The 13,165-nt window shown below is 37.2% G+C and overlaps 1 protein-coding gene and 1 long non-coding RNA gene across 8 annotated transcripts in view; one reads left to right on the top strand and one right to left on the bottom strand.

The window, feature by feature from the left end:
- The window catches only part of LOC119046949 (uncharacterized), a 38,720-nt gene extending 36,394 nt beyond the window's left edge, over positions 1–2,326 (bottom strand). The window contains exons 1-2 of one of the 3 annotated variants that reach the window (XR_008390091.1): positions 1,915–2,326; positions 549–675 (exon numbers count right to left, since the gene is read on the bottom strand). This is a non-coding gene — a long non-coding RNA (uncharacterized LOC119046949). Of the gene's footprint in view, positions 1–462; positions 676–1,914 lie in introns of those variants that run through there. The other 2 variants (XR_005082058.2, XR_008390090.1) reach the window with 2 other exon arrangements.
- Positions 1–13,165, top strand: part of LOC119046947 (cAMP-specific 3',5'-cyclic phosphodiesterase 4D-like) — a 511,811-nt gene that overhangs the window by 22,945 nt on the left and 475,701 nt on the right. Inside the window, exon 1 of one of the 5 annotated variants that reach the window (XM_053657214.1) lies at positions 2,258–2,390. The exons of the other annotated variants lie outside the window; for them this stretch is intronic. The gene's annotated coding sequence lies outside the window, so the exon portion shown is untranslated. Of the gene's footprint in view, positions 1–2,257; positions 2,391–13,165 lie in introns of those variants that run through there. 5 annotated transcript variants of the gene reach the window in all.

The following is a 13,165-nucleotide window of genomic DNA, read 5'->3' as shown; positions in this document are numbered from 1 at the left end:
GTTTTTTTCTGCAGTGTGACAGTTTCAGGAAAGACACAACTAAATCCCCCTCATATTGCCAAGTAATAGTAACATGTCTCAGGCTATTATGATTATTATAATTATAGGAGGGGAAGGCAGTGCTAATTGTTCACAAAGCTTTTTATCATGAATGTGTTTTGAGATGAACAGCTTAAAGTTGAGTCCAGTAGGACATTTAAAGTTTGTCAGGGCGCAGGAGCCAGAGGTCAGTCTGCTACCTAGCTACATGTTAACGCAGAAACTGTACAGAAGTCATGAAAGCTTCTAACTCAAAGACCTGCCGCATGGTTGCTGGCCATTGTCTTGGGTGGTTGTCTTCATAGTTGTTTGGGAGTTGCAGTCTTCCAGTGAGAAATTTCTGGACAACAATACATGTGAAATGACTTAAATGCCTTAAAGTATTCTTAGCCTCGTCTGCTGACAAATGGAGATTCAAACATGGGAGTTCAAGGGGATTTTAATGGAATTTTATTAAGGGAATGAAAAACAAGGAGTTCTGTGTATTGAGAATTCAATGCCAATATTACCTTAAGAGTTTGATTTCCATTTCAGACTAGATTATCCATGTTATCTTTGAGTAAAGGGAACAACAATTTTAACACCCTGGTTTCCTTAGAAGTTTCCATTCCCATATAGTCACCGTAGGCAACAGCACTGTCAAATAAACAAAGGCTTAATTAAATAAAAAAGTATTTAAACAGAGCAGAAATATTCTCCCCTGGCTACTCACAAACTGAGCAATTCAAAGGACAAATCCTGGGGGAACTGTTGATGGGTTACTTTTTCTGTTCCCTGTGTACTGCTATGTTTTTCTTTTTGGTGTCAAATCTCAAGTTGGATTTAGTCAATTATCTACAGCAAATAAAAAGTGCATAAAAGTCTCTTCTGTTACTATTCTTTGTATTTCATCACTAAACAAAGCAAGTGTCCCTTCCCAGCTTCTTCCTTTGGGAGCACATAAAAATGACATGATTTGAATACTGCGAAGGTTCTGTTGTCACTTTGAAAGTATAATGATCGATTTAAAAGTTTAAAAGTTTATTACAATTTTTTTTTGTTGTTAGTGTTATGCTTCCTATAAAATTTGTTGAAGAAACACACTTATTTGCTGAGGATTCCAGAGGATTTGTTATTGGGTAAAGTGCATCAAGGAGCTCAGGGTGTGGTGTTGGGTTATGGGTATGTTAATTTTCATTGTTGTTTTTTCTTTTCTGTTTTTGTTACCTCTTTTGACTTACAAATGTCTTACATAGATCCTTTAATAACTACAAATTTGGAAGTATGATACAACAGTGGTTGGTATAAGTAACACTTTAAAATGTGATGGAAAATACTAAAAATATTGCCAAGAAAACAAAACCAAATAAAAAAACTGGGTCATGGGGGCTCTTGTCAACTCCTTATGTCAACCTCTCCCCCCCCAACAATCCCACGTGGTACGTTTGGGTACATTCTGATATGGCCTGGGTTCCAAGGGCCAGAAGACCTGGATAATAACCTATATTCTCAATTTCTTTTCTGAGCGTAGCTATGTCCTTTAAGGTATGAAAAACATTTAATTGTTCTCATGAAAAGCCTTTTCTTTCCTCTCTGCTTCAGCGCCTTAATTTCTGTTTCTGTGGGTGGGTGAGAAGGGTGTACATCTGAAAAGGTGGCTCTAAAACAGTTCTGGAAAATGATCTCTTTTCCTCCACAAATGATCATGTTGGTTTCAAGTTCATTTCAAGCATGTTAAAAGCTTCCTCTACTCATGCTTAATAACAAATGATCTTACAAAAGATTGAAGTGGAAAATGATAAAATAAAATTGAAGCATACCTAGTTGCCCCAGCAACTTAATGCATATAATTCGACTCAGCATGACTCCTACTAAAAACAAAAAGATGAAAATTACCTGAGGTTTTTACTGCTGTCATTTGCCTTTTGGTTTCCAGGGTTAGCTCAGTCCTTTAATGCCGGCCGATTGGGATTGCCAAGTCAGAAAAGGTCTTGCTCCAGGTGTAGTTGCATTTTCTCAGGTCACCTGTCCTGCCCTCAGACAATGAAGCTGTGATGTTTTTCTGGCCTCGTGAGGGAAAGTGATTCCAGATAAGCAGATTACTGTGTGCACTATCTCATTTTTGTTGTTCTAGTGCAGCCCTTTCAGCTTTCCAGAGCCAGTTAGACTTGTTATGAGGAGCTAAATGATTGGCTGGATCCGGGGCTGAGTTTCATAAATTATAGCCCAGCGTAGGAGAAGCACAAGTCCTATAGTTGCCGTAGTCCAGAGGCCTGCCAGCTCCTGCTTTAACGCGTGTGTAGTCGTAAGTGAGTTCTAACACAGCCTTGGATGTTTCTGTCCTAAATAGCTGACATTGCATCTTCAAGACTGTGTGAGTAACCCTGACTTTTTTTTTCTAGCTCAGTAAATTAATTACATGCCCCGAGAGGGAGTGATTGTAATTAGAAAATAATGAATTAGTAGATGATTCATTTTCAAGGTGTTGTTTTGTATATATCAAGTTCAGTGCAATTTATCTTAAACCTTCTTAGACCTGGCAGGGTTACTACAGCCTTTTGCCATGAATCACAATCAAGCTGCACTTTGAAGGAGGCTGTTCAGTGTATTTGTAGCCCTGTGTGTTTTATGGGGTTGGTTAAGTGATAAAGGGCCAGCATGAGCATATTAAAACAAGCTTCTGGTGTCAGGTCAATGGCTGAGAGAGCACTTGAGTCAGGTGTGTTTCAAGATTTTCTGCCCCCAACATCAAATGCTGAGAGGGGGCAGCAAATGATCCTTCAGGGGACAGGTACACAGCAGTTAAAACACCTGAAAAGGAGAAATGTATAATGATGGCAACAATACTTCATTGTCATCTGAAGCTGAACTAAGATATACTCTGTAGATAGCTAGATAATTTTTACGTGTATAAAATGTTTTATAGTGGTTCCGTTAACATGGTAGAAAGCTGAATGAGAAACTACTAGCTTGTTTTTCAAAGCTTTATAAGAAGTATACAAAAGACACACAGACACAACCATAACAAAAGAAAGTATGTGGATTGGAATTTGTGGTTGAACAGATCAGATTATCCCAGGGAAGCCGGTGTTAAATTTGTGTAATTGTTGGGGATGACTTCTGTAGCTAGCAAAGTTTAAGATAAAGCTGGAGCAGATTGAAATGAGAAACTAGAAATATCAGCATTTTATTACCTTCTGTAGCATACACTTTGGGATAGAGTTAATACTGAGTATGACTGGTTAGTGTAAGAAGTTCACTTTTTACTTTAAAAACATTATTGATTTCTCCTACTATCATAAAAAATGGGGCTTTTAAAAAATAGGGCTTTTGCCTGTGAATTAGTGCTTAAAAGTAGTTTTTCTTCCTTCCAAATAATTTTTATACTTTTTTTTTTACTACAGCACAAACCTAGGTAATTGCTTATAATCCAGGGTTGTTTTTTAGTTTGCTCTTTTCCTAGTTTTTTCTCTTTAGACTCATAGATACAAATGTATGTATTAATGCTACGTATAAGCCTCATGCATAATTCGTTTGAACAGCTTTCTCAAATTACAGGTTCCTGTGGCAAACATAAACTTCTAATAGCCATAGTTATTACCTGTCAATTCCTACGAGAATATTATTTATATATTCAAGAGCAGTTTATTTTTGGTTGCACCCATTTAGATGATATAATTTTGCTGGTAGGAAAAAATATTAGTTGTGGCTTTGCAAAATTTTATGTTCAGATCATACGGGAAATGCAAAGTTTCATTATTAAAAAATAAAAATATGACCCCCTTATAGCTCACACCCATGGATGAGGATTATAAAAGAAAAATAATCAACATAGAATTCTGAATCAACCAAATGTATGCAAAATCATTTTAAAGAAAAGTAATTGTAATACATTCTTTCAGGAAACACATTTGCTTTATGAAGAAACAGTACAAGTCCTTCATTGAGTTAGAAAAGCGAGTTTATTTATTGAGTTTCCGTAGCCATAGACACTAAATAGTCACAGTGGATTCACCCGTCGGTCTGCATTCCTAACTGTGTTAGTGGAAGACAGTGGTGCATCTGTAAGAGGAATACAAGCTCATCCCTGAAGGTGGTTCGAGGCCCATGTAGAGTAAGAAGTGGTGGGGGTGGGAGCTGCTTTATCTGAACTAGCTGATGACTTCTGACCAGGCTTCTGTTCTTGCTGTACAATTTGTATTTTTCTCGATTTAGCAATTACCTTCCCTTGCACCTTTTCCTGTCTTCATTCTTTGTATTAAATTGGTTGGGCCCTTACTGAGACAAATCAAATAAGATCAACTTAATATTCTTTGTCAGACTTTAATGAGCTACCCATAGATGTCAGAAGGTGTTATGAACCAGGCGTTTAGGGCTCAGGGAAATTCTGGTGGGTGGACCCTAGGAATAGGAACATCTAGCATTGCTACTTACTACTTCCTCCAGGACCTTTCTCTTTTTAGTTTTCCCTGACATGCCAGAGTTGTATCTCTTTCTTGTGAATGGGCAGGATATTAAGGAAAGCAAGAATGGGGGGGGTACCAGGTGCCCGGTGGCAGAGAGCTGGGGGGAAGGCACTGTGGGAGAAGGAAATACCTTTAAAACAGCTAATCTTTCTTTTCTCTATTTCCCTTTATTTTGTGAAGCCATTTTGTCTGGCTGTGGAAGGACTTTTGCAGATAAGGTTTTGTAAAAACGTGTGTGTCTGCCCTAGACAGATGGATTTGACATAAGATATATCCAAAAAGGAATGCATTACATCATGAACTTGCAAAGTGCTCATGAATACACATTGGCATTAGGAAACCATTAACACTACCTACTAAAGCAATGACATAAATCCAAATTGAAAAAAAATATTATTTCTCGATTGAATTACATTTTCCAGTGTTTTATTTGGTGAGTTTTGCTGTTGGAAAGACTTACTCTTCTCTTAAGACATTTTTTCCAGTATTATATAGAATGGACTAATTTTGTGGATTAATCTTGCCCCCCTCAATTTAATTATTTCTAGCTAGCATTTTCAAAAAAGTTGCTGCCTTACCTTGGGCATGTTTTAAAGAAAGCAGAGCAAAACCGGTGAAACAACCTCCCATCCCCCCACAGCACCATAAAGAGCTAAATGCTTTGCATTTTTTACCTCTCCCTTTTCCGGAGCTTGACATTACCTATTGGGGGAGGAGGAGCTTTCTTTAATTTAAAAATAATGAATTATTTTATTTTAATTACATCATGTATGCAGGTGATATAAGTTTCCATTCTATTAGTCACTAGCCAGAATTGTGTGCCTTCAGCTCCAATTTCAAGAGGCAGAGTGGCCTAGTGAATTAATCTTATTTAATGAGATTATGCTTAGGCCATTATATTTTTCTAAGCCTCAGTCTCTGTGTCTGTGAAAGTAATGATATATGTCCTGGTATTTTATGGCACTAGTGAATATCAGCAGCATATTGAGAAAGTGCTGAGCATTTTCATTCCTTGTGCATTGTAATGTACAGCAGTACACTATTGTTACTATAGAAGCTCATAGCACTAAGTTAGCTTCCTTTACTTCTAAATGCATATTCCCAGCGATGGATCAATACTTTTTAAAACAAAGTAAGTCTTCACTGTTTGATCTTGAAAAGTTACAAAGGCTGTTAGAGCCTCAGTCCTTATCTGCCTATTAATCTAAGTATTAAAAATACCAGTGGGGTTGCTGTAGCCAGTAAATGTGGTATCATACGTGAAAACATTTAGCAAACTTCTGAGTGCCACATAAATGTTACTTATGACAACTATTTTCAGCATATTAATAAAAATATAAGTGATCATTTTTTAAAGTAAAAATATCAGATACATTTCTTATTGATTAGTTTGATTAACTTCCTAAGCTGTGTCTTCCTCCGTCAGACAGCAGGGATTTTCTTGTTGGTTAAGCTTGGGTTGGGACTTTTATTCCATTCAGATATAGCACGAAGCCAAAAGTCAGATACACATTCCTTCACAGTCTACATTTAGAACTGTTAATGATGAAGGTTTAGAGCATATAGTTTTCTGACAGGAAAAACTGCTCCAGAAACTCAGACTGACAGATGTTCTCAGATTTAAAAACAATCTTTTAATAGTTTATTTTTTATTGTATTTTTCCATTACCACTTATTCCCCTTAGACCCTATTCTTGAATTTTGTTATTCCAGTCTTGGCTCTATTGAATATCACTAATGTAATAATCATGTGGGTTTTAAGGTGATGCTTATTCCGAGGGCTTTTCATCTGAGGAATAAAAAGGACGGTCAAAATGATTTTGTGAATGATTCAGAAAGTTCAGTTCACAGTGGTGAACCCCAGATTTTTAACTGGTCCTTCTTCCAGAGATCATCATGGTTTTTTGGAATGTTGGTCACAGCTGTGTCCTATATTTCAGGTGCCTGAATGCCTGTTGTTAAGAATTTGATTATTTCTGAGTAATACTATTGGTTAATTGGAATGAGTTCTAGCACCTATAATACATTTTGTTTCCTTTTTAGATGAAATCATGTAAGAGAAAGGTAAAATAAGCAAAACAAAACAAATGAAATGGATTCTTTCCCATCCATAATTCATGAGGGAACTTTCTAGAAATGACAAAATTTCATCTGCAATACAGTTCGGATACTGCCATCTGTGACCATTGTCCTGACTTTTTTGTGCCTTTGGTGATTGGATCAGAACGCTGTTCAGTAATTTTAAATTGTAATGAAAGAATGCTTTAAAACTTCATTATGCCCCCAAGCTTTCGTGAGCTGTAATCGACATATAATTATGTAAGTTTACGGTGCACATATTGATTCGATACACTTACGCATTGCAAAACGATCACCACCCTGTTGTCATCTAACACCTGCATCATATCATCACATAGTATCCATTTCTCTTTTTGTGCCAAGAACATTTATGATTGTTCTCTTGGTAACTTTCAAGTATATAATACATTATTATTAACTATAATCATGATTCTATACATTCGATTGCTATAACTTTATTCATTTTATTACTGAAAGTTTTTACTCTTTGACCAGCATCTCTCCTTTTCCCTTAGTCTCTGGCCCCTGGCGACTGCCATGCCGCTCTCTGTTTCTGCGAATTCAGCTTTTTTAGAGTCCACTTGTAAGTGAGATCATACAATATTTTTTCTCTGTGTGACTTATTTCACTTAGTGTAATGCCATCAAGGTTCACCCATGGCATCATAAATGGCAGGATTTCCTTCTTTTTATGTCTCAATAATATCCCACTGTGTGTGTGTGTGTGTGTGTGTGTGTGTGACATTTTCTTTATCCATTTATCTATTGAAGGACACTTAGGTTATTGCCATGTCTTGGCTTTTGTGAATAACACTGCAGTAAACATGGGGCACAGATATATTTCTTTAAAATAGTGATTACATTTTCTCCAGGTGAATACCCAGAAGTGGGATATTTAGGTGACATGGTAGTTCTATTTTTAATTTTTCTCAGGAACCTCTGTACTGTTTTCCATAGTGGCTATGCCAGTTTCCTAAGATGGGTATTCTTGATGGGCATGTTCCTCTCGTTTAAGTGGTGTTCTTGTCATCACCTCGTTACCACCAGTCCCCAGCTCCCTGGACTTTGGCAAAGGGGACGACACTACAGGATTGTTCACATTCTGTTGGCCAAGTTCGGTCACATGGCCCCCACCTCGTTGAAAGGAGGCTGGGGCAGGCAGTCCTATTTGTGTCTGGGGAGAAATAGAAAGTTGGTTTGGTGATTAACCAACCAATTTCTGCCATATCTTTTTACTTTTCTTTTTAATTTTTCTTCTCTTCCTTTCTTTCCCTTTCCTTCACATCTTCCCTTTTCTTTGTTCTCTAATATGTCCACATAGAATGTAGGCCTTGTAACCACCAAGCAAAAATTAAATTAAAAAAATTATAATCTTTGACATTTAGAAAAAATTAGGAATATTATTTTACTTTTAAGTTCTTAATCTTGAATGTCAATGATTTTCCAAGGCTATTAAAATAGAATTGAAAATTATGCTGATAGAGGTTACTATTGATTTAATACTTACATCCTATAGCAAAGTAAGTGGTAATGGGATGTTTTTCTCTCTCCACCTGGTCTATTCTCCTCTATGTCAGACATTTGCATCCCTTGCTTTGTAGTTTTAGAAGAGGATGGGGAAAACAGTGAAAAGCTGGCAACGAAGAGAAAATGACTGTTCAAAACTTATCTGCCCTTTTCAGTTCCTTGAATATTTTAGAGGTTTTGCAGTGAATGCCAGCTTATTACTGGGGATATCTGCTGTGAAGAGAGTGCACAGCTTTTGGAGAACGTTTTTTTTTCCTTGTACTTGAGCAAAACGTGGGACTAGTATAAGCTTGGTTTATAGCCTCTCTGTTTTCTAGAGGCTACAAGATTTCTCTCCACTGTGAACTTCCAGAGATTAGCAAAAATATTCATATCACAAATAAAAAAGAACACAGATGCCTACTCACTAACCAAAAATATTTTTAAGATCATTGCTATTTAAAAATCTCTCCACAAACTTTTAATAAAAACATCATAAAATGATTTTAGTCTTTCATTCTGAATATATTAGGGTCAAATGTTTGTGTTGGGTGATAAGCCAATAGTAACCTTAGTTATTTTTAAGAACCAGATTACTTTCCTTCCATATAAACCAAATGAACAATTAAGCTATTTAAGAAATAAAGAAAACAAATAAAAATCTGTTTTAATTTTCATATCCTGACCTAAGAAATAGAAACATGAACTCATTTCACATTCTCATGTTTATCTCACTGAACTAGGAGTGTCTAAAAAGAATTCTCCCATGACTTTATTTACTTGTTTATTTCCCTGGATATTCCAAAATCCATATTAAATGCAACCCTGAAAAGAATATAATCTCTGTAATCTAACATCCCAACTGTCTTTTTATTTTGGTGGAACTGAACAAAAATAATAAACAGTCTTTAATCCAAGGCATTAAAAAATACTGACATGTCTCAATCATTAGTTTCTGAAGATTATATTATATTTAGCAGAGGTTGCACATATATCTTATCATGTTTGTGGTTTTTGAAATAAGGCATCCCACATGTATTTTAGAGTAATGCCTTGGCAGAGTGTCGTGCTTGGAAAAAATAATGTCCGGGGCCAGAGGGCCCCTGCAATCAGACCTTAGCTCTGCCACTTAGTAACTGTGTTATTCTGGGCAAGATATTTAATCTCCCTGCATCTCAATTTTCTTATCTGGGAACCGGAATAATAATAGCGCCTGCCTGGTTGGGTTGTTGTGAACATTAAAGAAATGAATATACATAAAACACTTGAAATGATGCATGACTCAATGTAAGTGCCATTATAAGTGTACTTCTTCCTTAATTATTATCGGGAAAATTGATTGTTTCATAAAACATATATTGTAGATAACTGAAGTTTATTCAGCCAGTTTCCAAGCTTCTAGTAGCTCATTTTTGAGGTTCTTTTTACAGTGGATCCTACGTGTCTATTTCTTTTGTCTTAAGATTAAATAGAATCTTTCTTTTGGTGATTCTGAGTCATAAACATTCAGAATCATCATTATGGCCATCAGAAATGGAACTTTGCTATAAGTGAGTGATATTGAGTCAGGACATATTGAAATGATTACAACGGTAACAAATGGTTTGTTTAGGGAGAGTGTTTTGCCCTAAATTAGCTGGTCCAGCCTGCTGTGCTGTTTCAGTCCTCTGGCTAGCTTCTGAAGGGTTTAGCCTTCACTGCACTGGCCCCTGCTAGCATCCCTGTGTGGAACTGAAATCCCTACTTCACGTTTGCTATCAGTTGTAAGCCAGAAAATAGCCATTTAAAAAAATTGTGTATTAAGTGAAAGAATAGGCATCCAGTCAGGGAGTCAGTTCTCCTCTGCGGGTACATAAAAACATGAGTGCATTCTTTTTCCTTCTCACTGAAGGTTATGTTTTAGAACAGGGACTGGCAAACTACTGCCAGTGGCCCAAATCTGTGAAAATAAAGTTTTATTGAGAAAAAGCCACACTCATTTCTTTACATATTGTCCCCCATTGCTGTTACACTGCACGGACAGAACTGAGTAGCTGCTGAAGAGACCATATGGTCCGCAAAGCCGAAAGTGTTTACTATCTGAGCTTTTCCAGAAAGTTTGCCAAACCCTGTTCTAGAGCTTTAAACTTGGGCAGAGTCTGAAATAAATGGGATGTTACTATGCTTTGTGGTCTGTTAACCTGCACACTCAAATTCTGTAGCTCTGCCTCTGCTAAATATATTTTGGATAAACAAGAATTTTTTGCAGCAGCTTATGTCAGATGAAGAAAAACAGCCAATAATAGCACATTTAGAACATAAAGAGGAGGTGAAAATGTGATTGTCAAACAAAGTTATGTGGGAATCCTCACTTTGGCATTTGTTGCTCTGCTCTTATCAGTTCATAATATGAGGCATAATTATGTCGCTTTCTGTAGTGTTCTGTGGAAGGTTCTAGAAATGCTACCAGTTAGAAGCTGTTTTTCTTAACAGTTGAACAATGTAAACGTAAATGCCTCTTTTTCCCGTATACACCTATCAGTTCTTTATCTCGCTTCTTACATGTATCTTTGTTCTTTATCTTTTCTGTGAAAAAAATTGTTTTCAGTTTTCCAACATCATATTATTCTGAAACATAATGTATAGAAGAGGACTTTGAATTTGGGTTTGAATTTTGATTTAGTCATGTTACAGAAGAGAAACCTCATGGAAGCTACACAATCACTCTCAGCCTGAGCTTCCTTGACTGTGAGGGGGAGACAAGAATCCTGGCTTGGCTCTGCTCACCACGCGCTGTAGGCTGAATTTGGGTCCCACCCCCCAAAAATTCATATGCTGAAATCCTGATGTTCGACATTATGGTGTTAGGAGGTGGGTCCTGTGAGAGATGACTAGGTCATGAGGGCAGAGCCTTAGTGGGGTTAGCACCTTGTAAAAGAGACCCCACAACTCCCCCAGCCCCTTCTAGCATTTGAAGATACAGTGAAAAGTCTGCAAACTGAGAGAAGGGGCTTCCACCCAACTATGCTGGCTCCCTAATCTCACACTTCCAACTCCAGAACTGTGGGAGATAAATCTCTGTTGTTTATCAGCCATACAATCTATGGCATTTTCTTAGACATGACATGCAGAAGAGCAAGTAGACTACGCACAGAAAGACTCAACAGCTGAGTATTATTATTTGTATCCTTAATAATGTTCTCTGTTTGGCCCAGTTTCTTCTCCTACAAAGATGTACATGTTTATGGAACAGAACACAAAAAGGATTCTGCATGAACTAACATTGTTGCCTGGGCCTGGGATGAGGCTGTAAGTGTGAAAGAGATTGGGTGTGAAGGCCTCTTCAAACTCCATGTGTACTCCTCGGGTGTCTGCTTTGTTATTCACTTCTCTGACGTGAGAGTTTACATTTCAGTGCAGACCTCTGGGAAATACACAAACACAAAGAAAAAAGAAGGATAACCTTGAAGGGGAAGAAGGTAGTGCTTACATCAGTACAGAAGTCTGAATAGAAGCAAATTATCGTTGATTTATTTTAGCTACAGGTCTTTAAGTACATCTGGTCTATGGACAGGAAGGTGGTTAATATTTTTCAAGATGAAAGGAGGGAGAGTTTTCTTTAATGAAAATAGACTCTTAGTGCTGTGGAAATCAGAAGTCCCCTGTGATGAGGTGGGGTAGAATTACTGAAAAAATGAAGGGAACATATGTGGTTCTATTTTGTTTTTACTGGGACCCACAAAGAAAATCAACAGTCTACTGGGTGTAAGGTATTTCTATTTGTAAAGACCACCTCACTTTTATAATTTACAGAGACACTAATGGTTCAGCATGGGACTGCAATTATGATGACCATATTTCCACATAATCTTGTTGTTTTTAAATGAGTTTTATAAATTGGACCTGAATACTAAGACTGCTTTTGCTGAGGTAGCTTGTCATTTTAATTCTTTTGACTTTTAGAGGAAATATTTTTAAATCATGATACTGAATTTGAATTTAGAGAGACCCCCAACTTTACTTTTAATCTCTTGGTTATTATCCAAGCTATATTAGTTAGCACTTGCTGTGTAACAAATTACTCCAAAACATAGTGTCTTAACATGACAGCTATTTATTATTTTCACATGTGTACTTGACAGCCAGGGGAATTCAGAATCCAAGCCAGATGCTGATGATTTTAGCTGCTTACTCATGCATTGGTGGTTAGCTGTCAGTCTGGGACACCTTTGATTGGGAAAACTCAGTACTCCCCCCAACTTGTCTCTCACCTCCGATCTCATCCCTCCAATAGGCAAGTCTGGACATGTTTTTGTGGTTGGAGTCCCAAAATAGATAAGCCCAATGGTAAAAGAGCATAGGTAGTAACACACCTGTGCTTTCCAAAGCTCTATTTGTGTTACATTTGCTAGTATCCCACTGGCCAAAGCAAGTGGGATCCCCACTGGTCATGGCGGAACTCAGGGTCAGAGTGAAGGAATGCAAGGTTATGGGTCAAAGGGTATAAATGTAGGGAAGTCATGAATTGGGGTCTCAACAAACTAGGTGCATTTTCCCTTATCTTAGCAGCCTCTGTTTTGGCAGTTTTACTGTTCATTAGCACTTCTACACACTGGGCTGAGAAAAACAACAAACACCCAATTCTGCCCAGTCACTTTCCTGTGCTTGCTTTTAAAGCTTGGTGAGGGAGTAGCTTCTCATTAAAGACTAAAATAAAATTTTAACTTTATTTACTTATACACCACACCCCTCTTTTTAACCAAATTAAGCACCACACACTCTTGTATAATAGAGTAATTGTTTTCCGATTCTATCCATAGTCATCTATGAATGCTATTCTATTTCTAACTAATTTCTGGTTCTGTGGGTCAACACTTCAGCAGCATTTGGAGGACTTTGGTGGTGGGGTTCATGCATCTTCACTTTTGCTTTCATATGTTCTTGCTCTCTGCTTTCTTCTCTCCTAAACTCCAGGATTTTTTTCTTACTGTCCACTATACAAGTCCTGGAGAAGCTTCATACTGAACTTGTTTCAAAGAATACTTACTCATTTTACACCATTTGTGCATCTGCTCATGCCTTCAAGCAGTACATATTCGTTGAATGTCATTCATGCTA

The sequence above is a fragment of the Artibeus jamaicensis genome, unplaced genomic scaffold (assembly GCF_021234435.1).
Source record: "Artibeus jamaicensis isolate MK-2021 breed Jamaican fruit bat unplaced genomic scaffold, CSHL_Jam_final scaffold_369, whole genome shotgun sequence".
NCBI classification, from domain to species: Eukaryota; Metazoa; Chordata; class Mammalia; order Chiroptera; family Phyllostomidae; genus Artibeus; species Artibeus jamaicensis.
This window is presented reverse-complemented; position numbering and strand designations above follow the sequence as displayed.